Source organism: Pseudopipra pipra, chromosome Z, assembly GCF_036250125.1.
Source record: "Pseudopipra pipra isolate bDixPip1 chromosome Z, bDixPip1.hap1, whole genome shotgun sequence".
Lineage (NCBI taxonomy): Eukaryota > Metazoa > Chordata > Aves > Passeriformes > Pipridae > Pseudopipra > Pseudopipra pipra.
The window spans coordinates 10716627-10741843 of record NC_087581.1 but is presented as its reverse complement, the minus strand read 5'-3'; the positions used below and the strand labels follow the sequence as shown (position 1 = coordinate 10741843).

The following is a 25217-nucleotide window of genomic DNA, read 5'->3' as shown; positions in this document are numbered from 1 at the left end:
ATTGTGACTTTCTCTGAGTTGTTTCATTTCTGTTTCTGTCATTCCCCACAGGACAGCAACTAGGAGAGCCCTCCCTCAGTAGGGAGGCAGGGTGCAGGGAAATCTGGAGGGAAGTCTGGAGATGATGAACACAAGCGAAAGAGGAGTTAGCAGTGAAGATAAGTAGAAAAATAAGTAGAAATTGGGGGTACTACAGGATCAAACATATTGCTCTATTTCCTTATTCTAGAGGGTTAGAAAGATGTCTGAGGGCGAATGTTAAGTGAGGGTGATTGTGAGTTCAGCTCTTTCCTGAAGTAGGATACCTGTCAGACTGCAGGATTTGAAGGCCACTGGCTTGGGGTATTGCCTGATACCAAAGAGATTCCACAGACAGGGTGTCGAAATTGTCCACGGTTGAAAAGTTTACGGTAACTGAGATCATTTGCCAACATATGGAAGGTAAACCTAGAGCTTCATACATGCAAGTATGTATATACAGAGGTGAATTATGGGCCAAATACCTCTTTTTGATCTAAAAAGGTAAGGGAAAGAAAATAAGAGGACAAAAAGAAAAAAATTCAGGACAGAAAAAAAGTCATGACAATAAATTAACTGTAGCTTGGAGAAGAATGCAGTTCTAATGGATGCTCTGTACAGTAGTGAGCTGAGAATAACATACTGTGTGCTGTGACCACTGTGATCTAACATCAGCGAGGACACAACCCCGACTTTCAAAGTTTAGTGCCATTGTGGAGGAGTCCAGTCCCTACCACACCCAAAATCTGAACAGGCATACCAATTATTGCTCGAAGTGATACCTGTAATTACCTCTAGGACAACTCCAAAAAGGTAGTTAATCTAAACTACAATAATAAGAGCTACAAGTCCCATTTAATTTCAGAATAGTTATGCAGATCTTCAAGGAATTCCAGGAAGAATTCCCTCAGTTCTCCACAGCATGCTGCAAACCACTAGAACAGACCACTACAGAAATAACCCAGGGAATTTCTCCACTGAAGCTTTGTTTTTGAAGACAGTGCATGAACATTTTAAAAACTGGCTTCAGATCATGAAAGAATTAGGTGTAGAAATTAAAGCTTCCTGGCATAACACTTTGATGGAATGCACTCATCGTTTATGGAACAACTGACCCACATGTACTGGATTTTTGAAAACACAGTATTTTCTCACACATTAACTCTTCTCTGTTTGAACTAGGGCTACTCCCTGAACTGCTGTACCAAACCGGCTCATTATTTTCTTCCAGGTACTTGTTAACAAAATTAGCTTGTCTCAGTCCACCTCTAACTGTCTTGGAAACAGAAAACAGAACAGCAGCTAAAAGTTGCTGAAAGTTTTGTGACCTTATCCTGAAAGATAGCTATGTTAAAGAGGATTTCAATTTTAAACACCTAAGGAAGGTATTCATACAGTTTCACTTCAGGTAGCGTTCAAAGAATAGCTATATTGAAAACCTTCTTCCTTCCACTGTTTACCAGAGGAATAGTCCAGATTCTTAACTAGTGTGACTCCAGTAGATGTGAGTGTACTGTCACTTATGTGAGGTTAATATTCCCTCTAACACGGTTGGTACCTACACAGACATGGTTAAACACACTAGATTTCAGTATGTAATAACTAAGGAATTCAACAAGGTACAAAGAACAATGAAGCTCAGCATCTGAGAAAAATGATTTAGCATGGTACAGGAAAGAGGCAATTGCCATTATACATTGTTTCATTTTTCTCCCTCTGAAAAGCACCTCAGATTTCATTTCATATTAGGTCTGACTGGTTCAGCTCAGTAAGAATCAATATAAACTCTTTGTTCAAATGGAAATCACATCTATGAGTTCAAGTATGTTCATTAAAGGAACAGGTCCATTTGCCTTTCTTTTCAAATATCAAGACTCAGCTCCATCACTATCCTTTAGAACCCTGTATCAATGTGCTCCTCCTGCCTCTTGCTTAACCTTTCCAGAGACTTATTTCCTAAAGCTGCTCAATTCTGTCCAACCCTCGTCATCTCCATGCACTCATTACCTACCTCTCTTCCTTTTTTTCTTCTGCATTTGCAGCCTTGTCTTCTGACAACTTCTAAGTTCACACCTCGTATGCTTGGTAACTTCTCCCAGTACAATACTTTCACACCACTCCAATTGGCAAAGCTGTAACTAAGCACCTGTGTAATCTCACTGAAGTTGACTTCCATCATACAGCTGTTTTTAAGGAATGGTCTCCTTGAGTCTTTTCCAGTAACAAGTGGCTTCAGGACAAAAAAATTATTCATCTGAGGAAAAGCTGTGATGTGAAGAAGCGTTAACCCACCTCATTTCCATCCAAAGCATAAGGAGTTTGACCCACTGTGATAAGGTGAGCACTTCCAGAGGAAAAAGAGTAATTCAGCCTTGAAAAAAACTCTCAAAAGTTGAACAAAAATTGAGAAAAACACATGAATATATAATTGAGAGAAACACATAAATATATATGTGCTGGAAGGCCATGGAAAGGAGTTTAAATTATGCTTATCTGGCTAATTTACTTATGGTGAATAATGACTTACCACTGTTCTCTTGAATGCCAGTTGTTATGTTACTTGTAAGTGAAGTGTACAGAGCAGAACAGAAATGAAACAAACGTAAGAGACTTAGAGTTTGTGCATGTCATAATCAGTGGGAGAAAAACAAACACTAAGACCTTCTAAAGAAAGTAACCAATCCTGAAGGGTAAAGGTACTACTGTTTCATTTTATTAATTTAAATATTTATAGGCCTTCTAATTATAGAATCGTAGAATGGCCTGGGTTGGAAGTGACCTTAAGGATCATCTTGTTTCTCTGCCCTGCCATGGATGGGGACACTTTCCACAGACCAGATTGCTCAAAGCCCTATCCAGCCCAGCCTCAAACACCTCCAGGGATGGGGCATCCACAGCTTCTCTTGGCAACACGTTCCTGCGTTTCATCACTCTCACAGTAAAGAATTTCTTTCTAATATGTAATCTAAGCCTATTTTCTTTCAGTTTGAAGCCATTTCTCCTTATTCTGTCACTACGTGCCCTTGTAAAAAGTCTCTTTCCATTTTTCTTGTAGGCTTCTTTCCGGTACTGGAAGGCCCCAATTAGATCACCCCAAAGCCACCTCTTTTCCAGGCTGCACAATCCCCATTCTCTCAACCTTTCCTCATAGGAGAGGTCCACCCCACTGGTGGCCTCCTCTGGACTTATTCCAACAGGTCAATGTCCATCTTGTGCTGGGTAACCCAGAGCTGGATGCAGTGCTCCAGGTGGGTTCTCACCAGAGCAGAGCAGAGGGGCAGAATCCCCTCCCTTGACCTGCTGCCCACCCTGCTTTGGATCAGCCCAGGATGTGGTTGGCTTTAGAAAACTCAGTATGGACAATGCATTTAGAAATCTCAACAAAAACCTCAAAGAGAAAAAGTAATAGGTATTCTAAGGAATCTCCTCTAAGAAAAAGAAATCCAACTTATCACTGTCAATTCAAGAGCTCCCTCATTGACGCTGCTTGATGACAAAACAGGGTAAAGGAAATCATGGTTTTCTTCTCTTTCGTCACAGTCGTCCTTTGATGAGCAAACCATCATACTGCTACTGCCACTACTTAAAAGTTTACTACAAAGAGATTTTCCTTCTTGCAGCACTGTGTAGTTCGTTTTCCCAGAAGAAGGCAGGTATTTGTATATTATGTTTTCTCCTTGTCCTCTTTTTGCATCTTGTTCAAATTCCCCACCCCCTTCACCCTCGCTTTGCTCTCTCTTTCTTCCCCACCAATATTACTACCACGTGTACAACCTTCTCACACAAGCAGTTGGGTTTTTTTTTTGGCCCTCCACACTAAGTACAAAAATGTAAAACCTGCAGTCCTGGGTATGTTACCAAAGGAAACAGTTTTACTTAAAATCTTGTTTTTGCCAAAATATTTTCAAAGTATCTGGAGAGGAGTCAAACCACAGTGGCTCTCAGTTGTATTTCCTTTTACTATTTCCTCAGGTACTCCCAGCACAGCACTAAGTAATTGGATAGTCCTTCAGCAAAAAAAAAAAAAAAAAAAAAAAAAAGGAGGCTGCACGAGACAGTTTAAGAATTATCCTTCTGGGGTCTGTGGGGATGAATACAGGGCACACAGCTGCCAAACTTGAAATCCTTGCTTGTGTTAGTTATTCCTGAAGACAGGAATTGAATATGACAGCTTGTACTAAATACACTGATTATGTTCAGCCTTTGTAATGTTGTTTCAAGTCTGCATAACTTTTGAAAATTAGGAATCAGAGACTGAAATTATCTGTGATTTTACTTGATTTTGGTATCTGGTCCTGAATCTATTTCAGATCACTCTTCTCCTATAATATAGATATTGTAATATAAGTTTAGATATATATTACTCACAAAGCATTAAAAGTGCAGTGGGGAAAAAAGTTTCTAAGGCAGTTAGATTTGCTGAATTAATCATATAACTATATGCTATAAATGCTATCATTCCATTTTATATGCCATCTAACTAAATCTTTTTACATCCCAGACTTCAGCTTATATTGAAAACACAGCTGCAAGGCTTCTTGGTATAAGCCAAAGACATATTCCTTGTGTACTGGGGGTCTTCCCACAGGCCACCTGTAGTCTATTATTTTTAAATTTTACTTAATTCTTCTCAAGCTATTTGTGGTCTTGCTGACATCTCCAGAAGACTTATTCCACATCTCTCTTCAGGAGTGTTAAGATCTTGAGAACACAGACACTTCACTTTGGCACTAAGGATTCTGTCTGCTTCTCTTGATGGTTGCTGAATTCTCTCCCACTAGAACTGGAAAAAATCTTTTAAAGCTGAAGCAGGAAAAGTCTTTTTGTTCTGTGCCTTCATGATCATCATAGAAAGTTTGATGAGAATGAATTCTCATTATGTTTTCCTTTCTTTGAGAGATCATAATTTCAGGGGAGCAGAGGGACATCTGACATTGTTTGGTGAAGAGCATGAGAGACTGGCTGAGGGAGCAGCAGAATAAACACAATTCGAATATCACAGCCCATATGATCCAGAGTTTATGGCTAGCCCCAGAAGGACGTCTGTTGTATGCAGTGTGTGCAGCTATGAGTTTGTTGGAGAGACCTTTCAGTGAGTCAGTTGTTCCCTTACATCTTAGAGGAGCCAGTGTTACCAGATGGACTGTAATAGGTTTGTAAAGAGGAGATGACAGTTCCCTGGAGTACACATTGCTGCTATCCAGTGTATGGGCTCTACTGCAATAATGTCTTACAGCCCTTAATATGCCTTCTCGAAGATTATTCATTTGAAAATGTGCACACATAAACAACATATATACAGCTGGAACAATGTCCAAAACACAGAACCTTTCACCTCAAGCTGGGATTCTCTCATCACCCAGTGTTGTAGCAGCACCCCTTTCCAAAAAGTGTTAGGAAGAATTACATACTCTGCAGTTTGAGTTGAAAGTCAGTGTATTTATGCTTGGTGGGATGGAAACTGATATGGTTCTGTTCCGTTGCTGTGCTGTTTTTGGCTGAATAGTACTAATTTTCTTCATAGTAGCAGGTATGGAGCTGTGTTTTGGATTTGTGCTGAAAACAGTGTTGATAACAGAGATATTTTAGTTATTGCTGAGCAAGTACTCACAGAGAGAGTCAAGGCCCTCTCTGCTCCTCACCCCACCCCAGCAGTGAAGGGGTTGGTGGTGCACAGGAAGTTAAGAAGGTCCACAGCTGGGACAGCTGACCCCAGCTGACCAAAGGGACATTCCATATCATATGGCACCATCCTCACCATACAAATCTGGGGGAAGAAGAAGGAAAGGGGAGGAAGTTCAAAAAAATGGTGTTTGGCTTCCCAAGTCATTGTTACATGTATGATGGAGCCCTGCTTTCCTGGGAATGGCTGAATATGCCTGCCCATGAGAAGCAGTGCATGCACTGCTTTTGCTTTACTTATTAAACAGTTTTTATCTCAACCCACAAGTTTGCTCAGTTTTTCCGTTTCAAATCTCTCCCCCATCCCATCTGGGAAATAGGTGAATGGCTGTGTGGGGCGGAGTTGCTCACAAAATTGCCCTGAGGGGAATAACCAAAAAGTGCATCAGAACAGAAACTGTTCTCAACTACAAATATTGCCATGCACTACTGATTCCCTAGTATGTCACAATATCTTACTGCTTCAGTCAGGTGCGTAAAATCAGATTTTGTTGCATCACTGAGAGCAGTCTATACAATAGGAAGTAAAAATCCATCACAACTTTTCAGTTTCAAATCTTTGTTCCTGGGATCATATGGCAGAATATTTCACTTCAAATCATCTTTCTTGCTACTAGGCTCACAACATAGATGAAGGAGCTTCCCTTAGAGAAGATGGCCATAAGGCAAAATGTCACAAGGACCTGCAAGTCCCTTGGAATCAGAGGGACATTTTTCATTTGCTGTTCCAGAAAGAATAAATCATCTGTTCATTCTGATATCCAAAATGAAGTTAAAATGCTGACTTTTTTGAAGAAGTCACAGAGACAGTGGAATTGAACTCTCTGATGTGACGGGTTACAAAACAAAGATGTCAGCCACAAGTTAAGGTTTCAGAGGTTCAGACTGAACACTAGAAAAACTTCTCCACTGGGATAGCATTACAGTACTGCAACAGGTTGAATGTCCATCCTGGGAGGTTTTCAACACTTCATCATACAAAACAATTGATCTAGTATTGGCAAAAGTCCTGCTCCAAAAGAGATGGTGGACTGCATGACCTCCACTGTTTCTTCCAGCCAACACTTCTATGATTTTACTATGAACAAGAGCTTTAGCAAGTGCTAAAATCAATAAGAAAGGAAAACAGAATAAAAATCAAGTCAATCCAGCTATGCAGGAAAGAATTTAGAAAGAAAAGTTATCTATGAGTATATATGGGTTTGTTTTTCTTCAACACCAGTGAACTTAAGCAACAGCTTATAAGGGGTGTTCAGGAGCATCCCTAGAAAAGAAACATTTGGAAGGATACTCCATCCAGTCTTCCCTCTAATTCCCTCCTGCTGTCCTCTGACTTTATTGCAGGGATGCCAATATAGGTGGTCACAGGGAGGGTTGCTCTACCAGAGTACAGTAAATCAGGCACATCACTTTGTTAGCTTTGATGTGGAGTCCACATTGGAAGATAACTGTTGATGGCAGCAGAAGTGGAAAAGCAGTTCACTTTAACACAGATCTGACTGTGCTGCATTCCCTTCTGAGATGTCTGGCAAATGCCTACAATGAAATGGTGTCTTATGGTTTGAATTGTGTTCTGTCTTTCTGTAGAGAAAGAAGGCTCATAATGCAGGATTAATAATCCCCATAACAATTCAATTTCCTGTGTTTTATCCACTCATGCAGGCACTTTTCTTTTTCCCAAGGATGAAAGAGTCTGTATTTCTTTAAAACTATTTATTTAAAAATATTCCAGCTGCTGCCTTCTTATTGGCTGCTAAGTTTAAGAAGAAAGACTTCACTCAATATCATCCTGCAGTCAGACTCCAAAATGAAACAACCTCTTTTTTTTAACATCATTGTTTTTCTTGAAGGCACCCCAACTTATAATTGGTCCCAAGTTACTTCTTAATTTCTCCATATTTTTTCTTACTCTGCTTTATTATCATGAGCATAGGAAATATGAGTCAGTAACCCTAAGATCATCTATTTCACTCACTTACGGGGGGTTGAAGCCCAAGGCTAACAAAAAGTGTCAAATATTTCAAATAAACTGAAAAAACCTCTACCATTTACCACCCACAGCTGTGTTCACATTTGTAGCAGCATCATAGCTGGTCTAAAACATGTTTAAAGAATTAAGCATAGTAGCCCCACAAAAAGGAATGTTTAAGCTCTCAACAGTTATACCTGAAAAAGAATATATTATGAGGTGTTCTTTTAAACGGAGTATTTAATGTCTGTACATAAATTTTATATATTCTTTGATACATAAATAAGAAATTCATATTTGCCTTGAACTGCTGAAAATGTGACCAGTCCCCATATTTTCTTGGTTAAAAAATGTTACAGATTTCTTTTATTTTTTCATTTTCCTGATATTATCTTCTTGTTTTCAGTTGAATCATAAGTACCAACTCTTACAGAAAGTCCATTCTTTCATTATTTCCTCACAGACAAAAAGCAGTATTAGCTAGACTTCTCTAGTGCTCATCTATTCTCCAGAGACTTTAAGATCTGGAGGGTCTTAGGATCTTAAGGGTCAGAGGTTCAGGATATTTAGATAAGTTTTTATGTGTTTCTCTAGATGCACCTCAGAACAGCTAATGGGCCCCAACCAGAGTAGCTTGGATGTAGCTTGACACTTCCCTGGAAACGGCGACTTAAGAAATCTTTCACCACAAAAACCCAAAAATCTTAAGCCAAAAGTTAGTGGTGACTGCTGGACCTTTACTTTATTCACTTAACAATTACTCTATGGTTGAAGTGTCTTAATTCAAACGGAATTAGACTTTGAAGTCTTTAAGTGCAGAGTACAGCAGAACATCCATGAGTTTCACCCTTGATAACAGCATTCACAGGAGCCAGTACATAGAAGACAAGGACATCTACACAGAAAAACAGGAGCAGCGGTGGAGAAAAACATCTTTACAGCCACTTTCCTTCTGGACTTAGGCTACCCCAGATGCTTGAATAAAAATGAGGGTGGCAGTTTCAAATCCACACTTGACTTAACTTCTCCATTTGGTGTGGGAGTCTCGTTACTCTATTCTTCTAAAAGATGGGAAGAGATCCCAGTAGTGTCACATTTTTGGTAACAGCCTAGTGGTGAGAGCATTTGTGCAGGAAGTGTGAGTCCTGATCTCAGTGCTACACTGTGTATCCTGAAAATGTCCAGAAATAACTTAATGCAATTTACTACATTCCTTGGAATTGTTAGTGTGTTTAGAAGAAAATTAATTTGCATTTTGGCAAACAGTGACACCACAAATTCTGGTTTTCATGGGAAATATGCAGTACATACAGAGCATTGCTAAACCACAGGGTGCCATTCCTGAACGGGTGTTACAAGTTGAATTTTTACTGTGCAAAGATCAGTGAAATCAACTTCAGCAGTTGCATGTTTTCAGTTAAGCTGGGTAGAGTCACCATGGGTGAGCTGTAGATAGGCGGGAGCTATGACCACAGCCTAGTCCTAGCAGTTAGATCACTCATAAAACTGTACGCAGGATAATCTACTTTGGGAAATTCAAGTACGAACTACCGAGTGTCATTTAGGTGCTATTAACCAAAAACATATTAGGTAAGTCAAGGAGCAACATTCTAGATGACTAAGTGGTTTCACTGGTGGTTAAATGAGTGTCTGTGGTCCTTCTGTTTAATTATGGAACTAGAAGGTTTATATCGCTCATTCAGTTTTGATGCCTAAGACACATACTAGAGTCCTACATGTTTTTTCAGACTTACCTTTTAGGTAACTGAAAGCAACACCTTCCCCCTCGAATTGACGGAATTTTTGTTCCTTCCCAACTTTGAAAAATGTTGTCCCACCTTTCATGTCTGATATGAAGAAATATGAACGTTAGGCTACCACGTACCTTTTTAAAACCATTATATTAGCTTACCTGGGATAGTTGCATAGTAACATGGCAAACAGTTTGACTTTGTTTCTGTGCCTCTTCATCAGGGTTTTATGCACTGAGAAGGGCAATGGGTACCACTGGGTAGTTTTCAACTTTCTAATGAAAGTTTTTCCTGTTGATGTAAACAAAGTAATCCAAATTTTAGAAATCACTTAAAGTAAAATTGTCTCGGAGTCATTCTGCTGATTAGAGGCAGACGCTGCACAGAGATATTTTGCTCTGCTTTCCCTCTGAAGCCCTGTATTTCATTTGTTTGGGAATTCAGTCAACTCAAGGCAAAAGTTCTTTGTGGGAGGTTTGTAGGGTATCCACTGCATGATTATACATTTCTTTGTTATGGCATTGACTGATTTGTATCATGTTCTTGTGGTGCTCAGCAAGCCCGGGAGCTGAGCCAAGTCTCTTATTACACATTTGACTGCAGAAATGAGTACATCTGGGAAGACAGGAGTGTTATTAAACTGAATTATGTTATGTCTTCATTTTTCTGCTTCAGAGCAGCATGACATAGAATGAATTAAGTCAGATTTGGGGCCTTTGCATGAAGGCAGTGAGTTAAACATGAATCTGGTACAGACCGGGAAGTGATTTCTACCAAATTTCAAAGAAACTCATTAATCTTACCATAGTTATAATATCTTCTTAGTCTTTTTGTCAAAAAAAACCAACCTAGAACTCTTTAGTGTGACTGCCTTTTCATCTGTAACACAGTTTTATACATTTATGTTTAGTTTGGCTCAGAATCACCTATAAGTCTTATGCAAAAAGATGGCTTCTCCAAGTATTATCCCTTCAAATGCAATATGATATAAAGGTGAAGCTAAATTCTTTCTTGTGACTCATCAAGAAAAATAATGTTTCTGCAAGCCCAGGTTTGGCCTTAAATTCATGGCCTCACCTTCACCTGTGCAGAGATTCTGTGAGTTTAAGGTCCCCTCAACGTACATCTTGTTAAACATTTTCTCATAATTTTCTCTCTGAAAGAGAATAAAAATACATAATTTTTTTTTCTAAGGTATCCAGAGAATTCCATCTCATATAATTTTTTCTAAATCTCTCCACAGTCCAGTCACAAACTAGAATTGAGCATTTGTTGTAATACAAATTGGAACTGCTGCATTGACCAAATTTCTGAGTGTTTTGATAATATGGTTCAATTAATATCCACTTCTAAGCATCCAGAAGATGAAAGATCACAGAGTAGTCCCAAATAACAATTTCCTTTTGTTAAACTTTTCCCTTCAAAACTGAGAAATATGTTTTAGTTTGTTTTACAGGTTAAAAACCTCACAGTTTATGAAAATAATTTTGAAAACAATACATATAGAGGGAAAATTAATAAAATATCGAACAATTAGAAAAATTATTAAACTAGCTGGTAAAAGTGTCAGCACAAAGAATAAATAGCACCAGTAACAATTCTACTGGGAATGTGGGTTAAATTGGGGCAGGTTAGGTTGGCATGTGTGAAAATAGGGCAAAATTTTGGAACAAGAAATCTGGTTGAACAATGAGAATATAATTTATGATGAGTAACTAATGCAAAAGAAAAATAATGCAAAAGAAAAAGAAGCAAAATACGGTCATGAGCCTGGAGGAAAGATGATCCACCCATAAGCTTTTCTAACTTCTCTCCTATAAGCAACACTAGTCTAATAAAACTTTTTGTGTTTCCCTCTAAGCCTTTCCTTTCAATAAAAAAAAATAATTACAAAAAAATGAAAAAAAAAAAGAAGAAAAAAGAAAAAAAAAGAAAAAAAGAAAAAAGAAAAAAGAAAAAAGAGTATATTTGTAGTAAAGACTTTATGCAAATGGAGATTTTAAGATATCTGATGAACACAATAAAACACTATACCTGCCTGATGCTTGGGGGGGGAGGTTTCATCCAATCAGAATATTACAGAACATTTTTTCCCAATCTCACAAGCTTCCTCCTCAGTTTTGTGGTCTGCATTCCTTTAAATGAAGCAGTTGCTGCAATGGTTGAGACCCCACAATTCACGACCTAAGGCTTCATCTATTGTTACTGAAATCAGAACCAAAAGCTTGAACTGCCATTGCAAGTGAAGAAGGAACCAGCTGTCAGCTTGAGCACAGTGCAGACGAGGGGCTCACAGAGCAGCCAAAGTCACAGGTCAGAAGCCATCTCACCTTTGAACCTGGGAGCTGACATTGCAGCTGGATTATGTGGAACAGTCCCCCACAATGAGCGTGGCAAAGACATGCACTGCTCTGTCCAGGCCTGCACTCCAAACAAAGTTTCCTTGGAAGTCAGAAAGTAAAAGAAAGGCAGGCAGTCAGACTCCTTGAGAAGAGCATTGCAAAGGTTTTGAGCTGTTGTGGGTTGAATGCTGACAGGGACATGTGGAAACAGCATCATGCATTTTCACCTTCCCAAGTATTGCTCTCATCTTGCTCGTTTCAGCCTGCGCCAGTGGGTTGTCATCTGAAAGGTTATTCCCTGGCCTTTGCTGATGCATTACACATGATGACAGCTGCATGAGTAAAGAACAAGATAAACAGCTGGGTGTTATCATTCTGAGCTAAGACAGTGGTGTTTCTCTTTCCCCTTCTCCCAGAAGTCTTGTGGATTTTTGAAAAGAATTTATAAAGCCCTCAATCTTAGCACTGATCTCTGCAAGATGTTCACAGGAAGAGAAGTTGCTCTTTACTACTAGGAAGAATTCTAGGAGACCATGCCTATGCATTCCTGCTGCATGACAAACATGCTGGTGCTAGCATTAGTACGCTTTGCTGTGTCAAGGCTAGAGGGAAGTCCAGTAGTTTGATCAGGAATATTTAATGGTTGCTTATGGCCTGGAGGAAGTTTTTAAGTAGCCTCAGCACTCACAAATCCAGTTCATACACTTATGCTGAGGTTGTCTTTCAGGCTTTATGATGGCAGGAAGTCCAAAAGGAACTAATGTTAATATGGCACTATCCAAAATGTCAGGATGAAAAGGTTTACTGTGTTTTGGTTGTAAATAGACTGTTTGCAAAAGGAAAAAAAAAAAAAGTTGTTTTGCTTTTTTTTTTTTTTTTAAAGACCAATCCCCTAACATTTCAAAAATTAAAATGAAAGTTATGGAATCTAGCTTCAGCAGCAACAAAACACTCTGAGATCAATCCCAAATGCCACTGTAAAAATATATATAGAACAATTTTACAGAGACATGAAATGTGAAATGAACTTGGATTTTAATATTGTTACAAGCAGCCAAATAGTAAACTCAAAAGGCTCTTTCTTTACAATGCAGACATCAACAACTTTAACAATGGCAGTTCTGCTTCAAAGTTCTAATGAAAGCCTTAAATGCTTGCAAAATGTTAATAACTACTAAGGCCATTTGTTCTTGACTGGAAAAAATAATTTCATTTCCATGTTTTCTCCTCAGATCATTTAGACTGGGCTATACTTGAAGCGCTGACCACAGTAAGAACCCCAGACATATAAAAGAGCCTGAGCAGTTATGCTACCTGCCAAAGACAACTGTTAGTTTAGGAAGTAGTATGGCGAAATCACATCACACCACTTTCAGGGGTCAGACAAACGCACGCAATTTAAAGAAAGAGAGAAATCAACCATAACTTAACTAAAATTTTGAAGACCTGGCATGAGTCTCCTATCATTTTTTCTCTCCAGTTGAAAAGATGGGTAATATTTCTAGTTCCACCCTCATACCCACTAAAAATAGCACTGAAGCAAAATCAAACTGATGCTTTCCTGCGAGGTGAGCAAATAACAGACCAGTATATAGAGTGAGCTGGACCTGAAGAGCTGCTTTACACACCGGCAATTTTGCTTCAGGTTCAGTTAAAATTGCTTTGAGGCCACAAAACAATTATTCCTCTGGCACAGAAGTAAAGGGGGGTTATGATTAAACATCACAGTAAGCAGAACATCTATCTGTACCCTAAAAGTTGTCTTTTTAGTCATTCAAGAAAAGTTATGTCTTCAAGAAAAGTTGTTACCTGAGGAAGGATTACAAATCAAAAAAGGACCTCTTTCTGTATCTGAAGATAATCTGAATGAGTCTAATGCATGCATCACAGGCAAACCTGTTGCTTTAAATCCACTTTTCTCTCTCAGTGTAATGCTCCCTTAATGTCTGGTTCAGCTGCCTGACAGACAACTGAATCGACTCTTTTTGAAGACACATTGCGAAAGGTGTTTTCTAGGGACCACCCTTCTGCTGAGGAGAAGAAGCTGTTAGCAGCTTTTCTCTACCATTCTGCAATGCTGTGCGTTTTCATGTCTTTTGTTCTCAGTCACTGGAAATCATATGTAATCATATAGAAACTGAGGCCATCTGGCCAGTCCAAGAATCAGTGCAAGGGGGAAGTATAGGTTATCACACAATTTGCAACCCCAATGTCTGGACTGACAAAGACAGTACAGAGCTAATTGCAGAATTCATATAAAAGAGAAATAGAAGAGTAAAAACTGAGTGAGATTCTTTTTAAGAAAGAGAGGAGAGGTGGAACATTACCAGAAGGGCCTAACTTTTTTATTCAGAGAAAGGGAGATGGTATGAACTGCTGCTATTAGGCTTGAAGTTTAATATTGCATAAAGGTGAGAGGAAATAAGGTTAACTAAACAGACAAGCCATGTTTCTGGTTATCCCAACCTTTTCAGGAGGAAAAATATTTGTTTACATGAAAAAAAAGAAAATAAAAATAAAATAAAATAAAAATTAAATTTTAAATTTAAAATAAAATTTAAAAAAATAAATAAAAAAACATAATCTGAGAATCTATAAAAAGTGTGTAATAGGAAGGTCGAGCTTGCTCACATGAGAGAAAACATGGGATTGTCAGCAGAACAAGCCTTAGAAAATGTGAAACATCCTCATATCTTTGCTACTATCTCTTCAATTTTAACAGTTCTTTACACATGATCTAATTTTTCTATACTGGATCCAAATATGCCATCACTTCCCTTTCATGGGAGTTTATAGGAGTTTGTTACTTCATTCAAACATTTTATATGCTGGATTTCTTTTGTGGTCAAAGAATCAAGGGTACACTAGTCATTCTTATACTCTTTTCTAAGGAGAATATACATAATTTCCCATCAAAACTAACTATATGACAGAGTTGGGGTTGTTTGGCCTGGAGAAGAGAAGGCTCCAGGGGGAACTTAAAGCATCCTTCCAGAACCTGAAGAGGGCTACAAGAGAGCTGGAGAAGGACTTTTTATGCTTTGTCTTAGTGATAGGATGAGGGGGAATGGGTTTAAACTGAGAGAGGGCACGTTTAGATTAGATATTGGGAAGAAATTATTTGCTGTGAGTTTGGTGAGACACTGAAATAGGTTGCCCAGAGAAGTTGTGGATGTTCCATCTCTGGAAATGTTCAAGATGATGTTGGCTGGGGCTCTGAGCAACCTCGTCTTATGGAAGGTGTCCCTGCCCATGGCAGGGTGGTTGGAACTAGATATCTTTCAACCCAAACCATTGTAGGATTCTATGATATATCACAATGATATTCAACAGTTTTGGGCTTCACCCTGAACTCTGGGCTAAAGCAAGAGATTTTCTCCCTTTCTATTTTCTGTAGCTGCTGCTGATGTCATTGTCCTCTATGGGAGACATGCATGAGCCAGAGTTGCTATTAATTTCAGAATTTGTCAAATGCCACCTGTGAGACACTGGATTATTATATTAATTATTACCCTTTAAACTTTTGCAAAGTACTCTCATTTCCTAAAATTTGCTAGTAAAAGTGCCCCCTGAGAAAACGTGTGCAGCTTTTCTCCTATGTTCTCTCTCTTAAGGTGTTAAAAGAACCAAATACTCTTCTAAAAAATTTGGGGGGGAAATTTTTGGAGCCTTGTATATTTTTAAAATAAAACCCCTTTGGTGAGCTTGTAGCTCAAGATTTGGAATCTTACATCATCCTCTTCCTAAAGTCCCAGATGAAGAACAAGATACTATTTATAAATTAAACAAAAAATACAATCAAGTTGCCACTGACAAAACATCGTAATGTAGAAAGAACTAGGAGCAGAAGGCAGACGCTAAAGGAAAAGGGTCTGAATGATTTTAGCTGGAACCTGCATTTTTACCAAGGCCTAGTTTCCTTAGTTCACAACACATCCCAGCTGGATCATCCCCTCCAGGGCATGGAATATATATTGAGATTTGTGTTTGAGACTTTGTGACCTTCCTGGGGCATGGTCTCCGTAATGTCACAAATATCTCAGAGCAAGTAATTAAATTCCCAATATTATGCTGACACTGATGCATTCCAGTAGTTTGTACTTAATAACACCCAGCTGCAGAAGTCACGAGAACAGTGGAAAGGTGAGCAATAAATAGAGCTGTGTCTGTTCAGCCGTCACCACAATTTGGGATGATTTTTTTCAAGCTTTATACACAAACTTTTGCCAATAAAGGTGGCTGAATTGCTGGTTCCAGTTTGTTGATATCTGTACTTCTGTTTTCTTTTTACATAGATCTGTTGCCTCTGACAGTCCCGTGCTTGAATGAAACCAGAACACAGTGCGAAACATGGATAAACTATCTATTTCTGAACTGTTCGAGGTCATCAAACAAAACCAAAAAGCGTCTCACAAAATTTCCATCTGGAAGCATGAATTGGCTGAGCTGGATGCACAAACCCTGTCAAGCCTTCCCTTAAGTCTCGCCAGGATATTAACTTTGAAATAAAGCCTAGTTTTTCTGAGTTCTGTTTTGAAGATTTCTGCCCTATTCAGAATGTCTGACTTCCCATTATTTTAAGAAAGAGGTAAAAGCAAACGAGTGGAATTTGGAAATATATCAGCTCAATTATATTGTTGTCTAGAAGCAAGTCGTGCTGGCACATAAAACTAATTTATGGTTATAATTACATGCATGGGACAGTCATAATACCTTTGCTTGATTCATCTAGTAGTTACAGCCGCTAGAAGTACATCCATCCCACATCAACTCAGCTATTGGTGACCATCTATAAACATCATTTCTGCACCCTGCCTTAGTACAACAAAAAAGAAAGAGATTTGGAGGGCCATGAGGGCTGTTTCAGAGAGCTCTCCTTGTAATAAAAGTTTCTAAAAATTCATCCCCAATTTCTACGTAGAGGGTCACATTCCTGCCATATGAAAAGTTTACCACCACGTTGCAAACCACTGGAAATTAGGGAATTGGTTCAGATCCAATATCAACAGTGCTCAACTCTTGCCGACAGTACTATCATACAACAGGAATCACCAAATGGCTTGATCCAGTGCCTGCCTAATTGAATAGGAAACTTTCTGTGGGTTTGAGGGAGAGCTGGTTGAGAAAAGGAAGAGATGTCCAACACTGATTTAGATATTAACATGGCTAGGTAAATTTTCAAACTTCAAGTCACAAGACTTCATGTTTTTGTAGAGAGGACATGTGGTTAAACAGCTTTATTTCTTTAAAATTCTTAACAGCATCAAAACACTTGTTGGATGAGGATAAAATACATACACAGACAGACAGGAAAACATGTCACAAAATTTATGCTAAAACCTTCAGGTTCATATACTAGCCAGTCCTTTGAAAATATTAATTTTTAGAAATATTTTTTTCTGATTGGTTTTCCACTGCTCCTTGGGAAATGAGGTCTTATATGGCTCACAGTTTGCGTCATAATTCATCACTTTCAAGCATCAATCAGGTCTGGATTGTTGAAAAGCATGGTGTTTAAAAAGATTTTGCCTGAGAATCTCAGACTGGGTGTTCTCTGCCCACATATTGATGGATACATTTTTTTATACTCAGTGCTAAAAAAATATTTAACCAACTCCTTCACTTAACCAAGCTCCTCTCAGTGGAAGTGAAGCCACTTACTCCTATCTTTTGTTCATTTCAAGGATATTATGTATCAGCTGCATTCAGATTAAAACATCAACTGGAAAAAGATATGATATTATCAAAGTTGGTGAGAAACAGAAGATAAATCTGACTGATTTTTGGAATGTAGGCTAAAAACATGACAAGAAAGTATTTCCCTGTAAAAGCATTAATGACTGTTGAGCAGGGATGAGTAATTGTCAAGAATCTGTCATGAGGTGCCATCACCTTCGTAGCTGCTTCTATTAGTGAACCTCAGCTCCAGAGCGGCAACATTCCCTGAGTGAAGAGACTGGACTGCTGTGCTCCTTTGTTTCCAACTGCTTCTGCAGACACCTAGACTTTTTCTGTAAGCAGCCAAATACTTATGTATCAGCTGGAGAAAAGGAGAGCCAAAGTTTTTCTACACAGACCACAAGCAAGTAAGCCATCGTTGGTTCATCCACGAACAACAGCACGGGAATCCCTGAGAATGTGTGTAAACAACCAGTCCAAATAGGGAAACCAGAGCAATGCAGTTCCAAGATAGCTCTGTGTGTGAAAAGTGAGCATGTGTGGGTCCTGCTAACGGAAGAGTGCAATCCCCATTAGTCCCTCTGGAAAACTCCTGCCAACAGTTTTGTGTCTATACAACATAATTAAGAACATCAACATGATAATATAGCCTATTTCCTAGCACAAAAATTGTTTGTATGGGATGAGAACAAAACGGGTCTGCGTTGCTAAACCCTCAGTGCATCCTCCCTAACTCTGTGTCAGTAGAAATCATTGACCCAAGATATTGTTCAGAATTTGCCCAAGTCATACAGCATACACAGTGAAGGTTATAGCAAACAGTGCCTTTCAGACCTCCATGCTCTCAGAATCACAGCTAGAAAGGACCCACAAGGATTATCAAGTCCAACCTTTAGCCTTGCACAAGACCATCCCCAAGAGTTACACCATGTGCCTGGGTGTATGCTATGGATAACAGACACGATCTACATGGCAGGAACATGAATCTTTATCTTTCATCTATCCAGCTTAGTGGCTATTTTAATGTTACTCCTCTCAGCAGCACATCTGACCCAAATCATGCTCTGGAGGGACTATTTGAGTCTGACCTGAATCCATACACCTGCAGGATTTTTCTGTACTCTAGGCCTATGCTTCTGCTACCAGGCTGCCTTATTCATTCAGCCCTTGGAAGTCCCTTGGAAGAGTGTGCTAATAAGCTCATGCATTGTTACTCCATTAGTTTATTACCTCTTTGTGTTCAGATTGCATCTTTCCAAATTCTGAAATTTCAAAGTAAATATTGTTTATGAGCTCTTAGGCTGGGATTCGTGGCACTTATTTTTAGCTCTAAAAGTGGAGCAGCTTTTCTAAGCTGGCCATCCATATTCCTCCTCCAGGGAGTGGCAAGGGCCTCCAAAAGGCAACTCAATACAGCCAAAAATGGATGCCTAAAATAAATGGGATGAATCACCATTCAGAAGCTTCTTTTGTTCTGTAGGGGAAGCTTGCAAAACTGGTTCTAACTACTAGCCTAACTCTGTCTACAGTTAGCTGAGAGGCATAGAAACACTACCATATTTTAAACCGTCCATTATGAGTAACTTTAAAAAGCCCGTAAATGAGGTGAACACCTACATCTGCTACATTTACAATAGAAATCACTTTTACTGTTAGAAATTATTCAAGAGACAAACAGCAAGCAGACCAGCCAAAAGGAAGTAGAACATGGCAGGTTACAGAATTTCTACCACAACATGTTTTGAATGCTCAAAATTTACATGAGCCCAACGGGAGACTGAAGAAGTTCAAGGCAGAGAAATCCACAAAGGTTCCATATATAGCACATATTGTCAGGAAGCTACATGTTGTTACAGGACGAGATATTACTCTGAGACTTTATTATCTGAATATTATTACTGAGAATGCTTTGCTGAATTCATATACGTTGTCCGACGCATCTGCTTTAGGCCACTGTTGAAGTGGGAGAGTAAGAGTTAGATGACATTGGTCTGACTGAGCTGAACATTTCTTTATGCTCAGTCATTTTCTATCATCCATTCTTTTTTTTTTTAAATGAACTACAGTAAGCTCAGATGCACTATACAGCCTCATTCTACTATTTTTGTTGTCCAACCTACTAAAAAGCCACATGAAACAAGTAAAAACTTACAGCTTTTATGTGGTCACCTCCACCCTGAGCCAAACCAATTTTTTGGTGTCTTTGGACTCTAAGCGTCTGGGTCTTAGTTTTACATCCTGTAAAGGAGAGAGGTAATATCACAGGGCTCAGACAGAAAAAATAGGAGAAAAACAAAGCTTTAAACGTAAAAATTCTGAATCAAAGTTTTCAGACTGTAATGACCCTGTTACATGATTGTTTGGGTTAGTTTTCAGTAGAAGTTGTGGGATGTTGCAACAATTGTGAGCTGTATTTCTGGGTCTTGTGGGATGTTTCACTTTTCCTCTTTGGACTGAGAATTCATCTCAAATATGCTCACAAAGACTTTAGGTAGCTGTGAGTATGAGGGGTTCCACCAGTTTGGACTAGGAAGATATCCTCCCTCTCACTTCACACTGTGTTCTGCAACAACACAGTACCATGCCTGTTATACCACTGAGATCAAGTTCTCCCAAGTAACTTGATATATCTCCAAATGTAACCAGACGCATCAGAAATAGAAAGGGGCAAAAAAAAAAAATGGCAACAGGTCTTGTCTGGGTATGCTTCTTGTGCAAAGAGGACCACATTTGAAAAGACCAGGAAAGGTTGATTTGTTTGTTTGTTTACTCACTCCTGAAATACAAGATCAAGGGCACAACTGACAAAATTGAAAGGCAAGACATTTATAGCTGTTGAAAGAAGAAACACATAAAAATAAGCATTTTTTGAATAATAACTCCTTACGTATTACCAACCCACTACAGGAAAACCTGAAGGACTCACAGAAGAAGGGTTAGTCATTATGTGAATTGTACAAATAAAACATGATTAAATTTTGGGACCTCCTTCCTCTGTCAGTCACGAAGAAATAGGGGTTAGGAAGTAATTTCCTTTTGGGTGAATTTTACCATAATTTTCTGTTTCATAATTTTCTTGTAGATTCTCCTCAAGATATTGCTCACAGACACTGCTGGAGGCAAGATACTGGATTACGTGAATTTTTTATGTGTTCTAATAGGAGTGTGCGAAAAACCCTTAAGAAATTGTTCAGGTTCTTATCAACTATGAACTCCATTTAACACCTGTGAAGACTGTTAAAAATGTCATGGCAGTCTTCCAAATATACTTGAATTTAATCCAAAGGAGAAAAAAATGCTGCTGAAGTAAATAGGACGACCTATGTGAAAAGTGTTAAAGAATGAACAGAGAACTTTTTTGCTTCCTTTTGTATATCATTCGTACCTTTATTAGATATTGTCTAACTAGACTATGTTGTTAGTGCAATTAATTTGACTTTAGGAAATATTTCCATGCAAGAGAAGATTTTGAACTTAAACAACCAGTAAGACAAGACAGAATTTTACAATTCTACTTGGTATTAAACTAGAATAGGTCTAAACAAAGGACAGGAAGTAAGACATCCAAGGGAACAAGACATAAACTAAGTACAAGAAGCAGTACATTTGAAACAACATGAAGCTGAATGATGACTAATCCACCTTCTTTAAGTGGATCAAGAGCCCCGAGATTGCATTCTGCATCCAATTTTAAAAAAGAAGTTTTTGAAAGATGTGTATTACCTGGCAGAATAGAATATAGAGTATTAAAAAAAAAAAAGCAAAAGCAAAAGAAAAAAGTCATAAAAAAGTTTGAGGACTTAATTTTCTTTAGAAGAAAAAAGACCAAGAAGGACATAATTGTAGACCTCTGTTACATAGAAGGCTGTAAATAGAATCACTGTATCATGGAATCACAGAATGATTTGGGTTGGAAGTGACCTTAAATATCATCCAGCTTCAACCCCCCTGCTATAGGCAGGGACACCTTCCACTAGCTCAGGCTGCTCAAAGCTCCATCCAACCCATCCTTGAACACTTGCAGGGATGGGACATCCACAGCTTCTCTGGGCAACCTGTGCCAGTGCCTCACTACCCTCACAGTGAAGAATTTCTTCCTAATATCTATTCTAAATCTATCCTATTTCAAATAAAACTATATCTTATTGTTCCCTATAGCCCTCCATTTTTATAATTTTGTGGTACACTCCTAGCCAGATGCATCTCAAGGGAAGATTCCTTGTGCTTAGTGGGAAATCCCAACAGGCTACGCCAAGGAGGACAACTGAGAATTTAAGACATGGAAAGATCAAGTACTTGTAGATACACTGGAAAAATTGTAGCATACCACACAAGCAGCTTTTGTAATTCCCAAACCTGGTATGTATTCTTCATTCAAAACTAACAATATACAGATGCCAAAACCTACATTGTTTTCTGTGCTGATTTATATTGTGGTTAAAATAGAGAAAGTGCCTACATTTTCATACAAAATATTGAATTCATGTACAAAAATTCCTCTTTTTTGTCTTTTGAGTTAATGAAAAGTGAGGTCTTTTGAGACATTTTAAGATTGCAATCCAGCCACCTTTGGGACTGGCAGTCAGGGGCATTCAGATGTCTGCTGAGAGAGAACTGAAAAGGCCTAAAAAATGAAGGATGAAGATTCAGTGGCAGAAGCTGGGACATTATCATAGGCCAACTTCCATGTCTAGGACCATCTTTCTGTTTCCTTTCAAAATACTATCATGTAAATAGTTTTCTATTATTAAGAAAATTTAATTTCACCATTGGTTTTTAGTTAATTTAACTCTCAATCCCGGCACTTTTTCTAATATGCATCTGCTTAAATTGCATTAAAATCAGATCCACCTGAATTTCTTCAACAAAATATTCGAAATCTTACTGAATTAATCAAGCAGCTCTTCTATTTCATAATAGTGTGTAAGGAAGGATTGATGAGAAGAAATTTTTTTTATCTCATTCACCTTTAATTCAGATTCTTTTAATAGCAACAGGGAAGATCAAGTTCCTTTGGACCACTAGAGAAATAATAGTGAACTGAATTCTTTCCACTAAAATTACTTATTACTAAGATAATTATTTTTGAACAAGAGTCACAATGCTGTCAGGTACCACATTAAAACAAGATAAGCCCCTGTTCTGAGAAAACAAGATTTCATTTGTTCTATGGGGGCTCCTGCTCTGTCACTTTTGGGACATTTAGTTCCTTTATTAGAACTAGGAGCAGCCCTACAAACATGGAAAATGATCTACAGAAAGGTGATATAATCAATGACATTGCAGACAGCAAAAGCCCTGGAGTCTGGCAAAAATTTCATGCAGCAGGAACAAAAGTAATTACAAAAAGTCATACAAGAAAGGGTCAGAGAGAAGTGTGAAAGGTGTATATGAAAGTTATCAAGTATACATCAAGTTGAGAATTGTTGCAAAAATCCAAGAATAGACTCAGCTGGAAAGGACCTAAAATGATGGTCTAGTCCAACTGCCTGAACCACTTCAGGGCCGATAAAAGTTAAAGCCTTTAACTCAGGGCATTGTCCAAGTGCCTTTGAACACTGATAGACTGGGAGCATCAACCATCCCTCTAGGAAGCCTCTTCCAGTATTTGGCCACACCGTTTTCAGTGAAACTGCTTTGTTGGACAGTGTCAGTACCAAGTGCCATGACTTCAGTTCTACTTGATCCATTTCATCAAGTTCCCAATTAATTCGTCAGACATACACACCATTAATAAATAGTCTATAAATAAATTAGTACATACAGCACACTGAAGTAAGAGGAAGAATTTAGAAATGCAACAAAACTACCAGTTTTGATATTTGACTGAAATCCTCAAACTTCACACATCATCAAACATCCCTTCTCTAGTCACATTACAGTGTTGAGTACCCTGAAGCTTGGCAAACCTGAGTGGACCCTGGGGAATACAGTGGTCATGGGGCTTTGCAGGGCACAATCAACTCTTTAAGCTTTCTGCTTTAGTGTACAGACAGGTCAGGGGCCTGGTTTTGCACTAAAATATCTGTTTTAAAATATTAGCAACTGCATACCCCTTTTCTATACAGACTTAAAGACAGTAGAAGTAAGAGGAGGCCATGCCTTGTAATCCTGCAATTTTGAAATGGTGGCTGTAGGATAAAGGAGTAAAAAAAAAAAAAAAAAGAAGTCTTATCTCCAGAGGTGAAGTAAATGAATGAATTAATTTGTAATGGTTCTCCAGGGTTGCTCTGAATTCCATTAGTTCTCTGTTCTGCCGATATGGTAAGGGCATTTAATTCTCTTCAAAATCAACAGCCAAGGAAGGCACTAACAGCTTGATCTTGCAAAAGCGAAGTTATAAAATCATGCATGTTTTTGGAATCCCAGGAATGTGCAAAGATTTAGAATTTATACTTCTAGGATTACATTTTTTAACCCAATTAAATCTGACTGTGCCAGATGCAGTAGCTGAAATTACAGATTTGGAACCGTTTATTCGGAGAATGTTCCAAAATAGATGTAAATCAAGCACCATGATTATTTTTAAATGAACCAAGAAGCAATTTGTTTTGTTTAACAAAAGTTTTTTAATACCACAAATTCTTGTATATTTGCATGTGTGTTAGCTAGGGTCTGGATTACATCTACATTGCAAAATAAGGTACCCAGGAAGAAGCAAAAGTGTGGAGACATTGTGAGGCAACAAATGCTTTTTCCTAATTACAGAATAAATGAGGAAGGCAGTATGAATTGTACAGCACTGTGCAGATGTGCAGCTGAAGTTCATCCAGACCATTCAAAATCTCCCGAGGCTTGAGGCTGAAAGCATATTTTGAACAACTTTACTTCTGCAAGATCTGTCGTACTTCACCAGGTTCAGTACTGGTACCTAACCTGAATCCACTAATTCACTAACCCTGTGAAAGTCAGAAGGTAAAAGTAAGAGTATAAATGTTAAGATTATTTTGAAACTTACCTTTGTTGACAAAACTGGGCTATCCTGCCACTGTGGCAACCATTCTCCTGACAGAACCAGGAGCTATGCTCTGCCACAAAGGTAAATTCATTCAGAGCTTTCAGCAAGAGTCTGTGTGGAAAACACAACACACGTCCCTATCTATATTATTCCCAGCTTCATAATAATAGAGAACATGTTAAAAAATGCTGAAAGACATTTCAAATGAACTGCAAATTAGTTCCCTATCAGCTCAAGTGGTACTTTCATTGAAGTTTGTGTAGGAGATGGCTCACTGAGAAGGAGAGTCATGAGCATATTCCTCAGTTGTCTTTTTCAAAAGTTTGCATTCCCTTTTGATCAGTAAAATACAAAATTCCAGTGACAAGGGAATTAGTCAGGTATAAAAGCTCTCTCTGCCTATCAATTGTTCTGTGTCATTATGGGAGAAACAGCAGAAGTGGATCATTAGACCTTGAACAACCTGCTCACTGAACTATTGCTTAAACATGGATGGATATGAGACTAGAACTCCCAAGAGTTCCCCCAAGGAAACCAAGGATTTACCATGACACCACTGGTTTCCTATTGCATAGTTTTAATTTCCAGCTAATAATCCCATGAACTAGTCTTTACGGCTGACAGAACTTGTTCTCATGCATCTGTGTTTGTCATAAATCCAAAACACTGAAGGCACTGTACCTCCCCATGCCTTCTCTGTGGACTTCTTTCTGTACATACAAAACCAACAAAACCAAAAGAATTGAAAATTAAAGAAGCAAACAAACGAACAAACAAAAAAAAAGCAAGCAAGCAAGAATCAACCAGAAATGAAGACA

The 25217-nt window shown here is 38.5% G+C and overlaps 1 long non-coding RNA gene across 1 annotated transcript in view; it reads left to right on the top strand.

Moving 5' to 3' along the window:
* Window positions 1-16287, top strand: part of LOC135406852 (uncharacterized) — a 57670-nt gene extending 41383 nt beyond the window's left edge. Inside the window, exon 2 of the long non-coding RNA XR_010426527.1 lies at window positions 16058-16287. This is a non-coding gene — a long non-coding RNA (uncharacterized LOC135406852). The remainder of the gene's footprint in view (window positions 1-16057) is intronic.
* Window positions 16288-25217: the final 8930 nt, after the last annotated feature.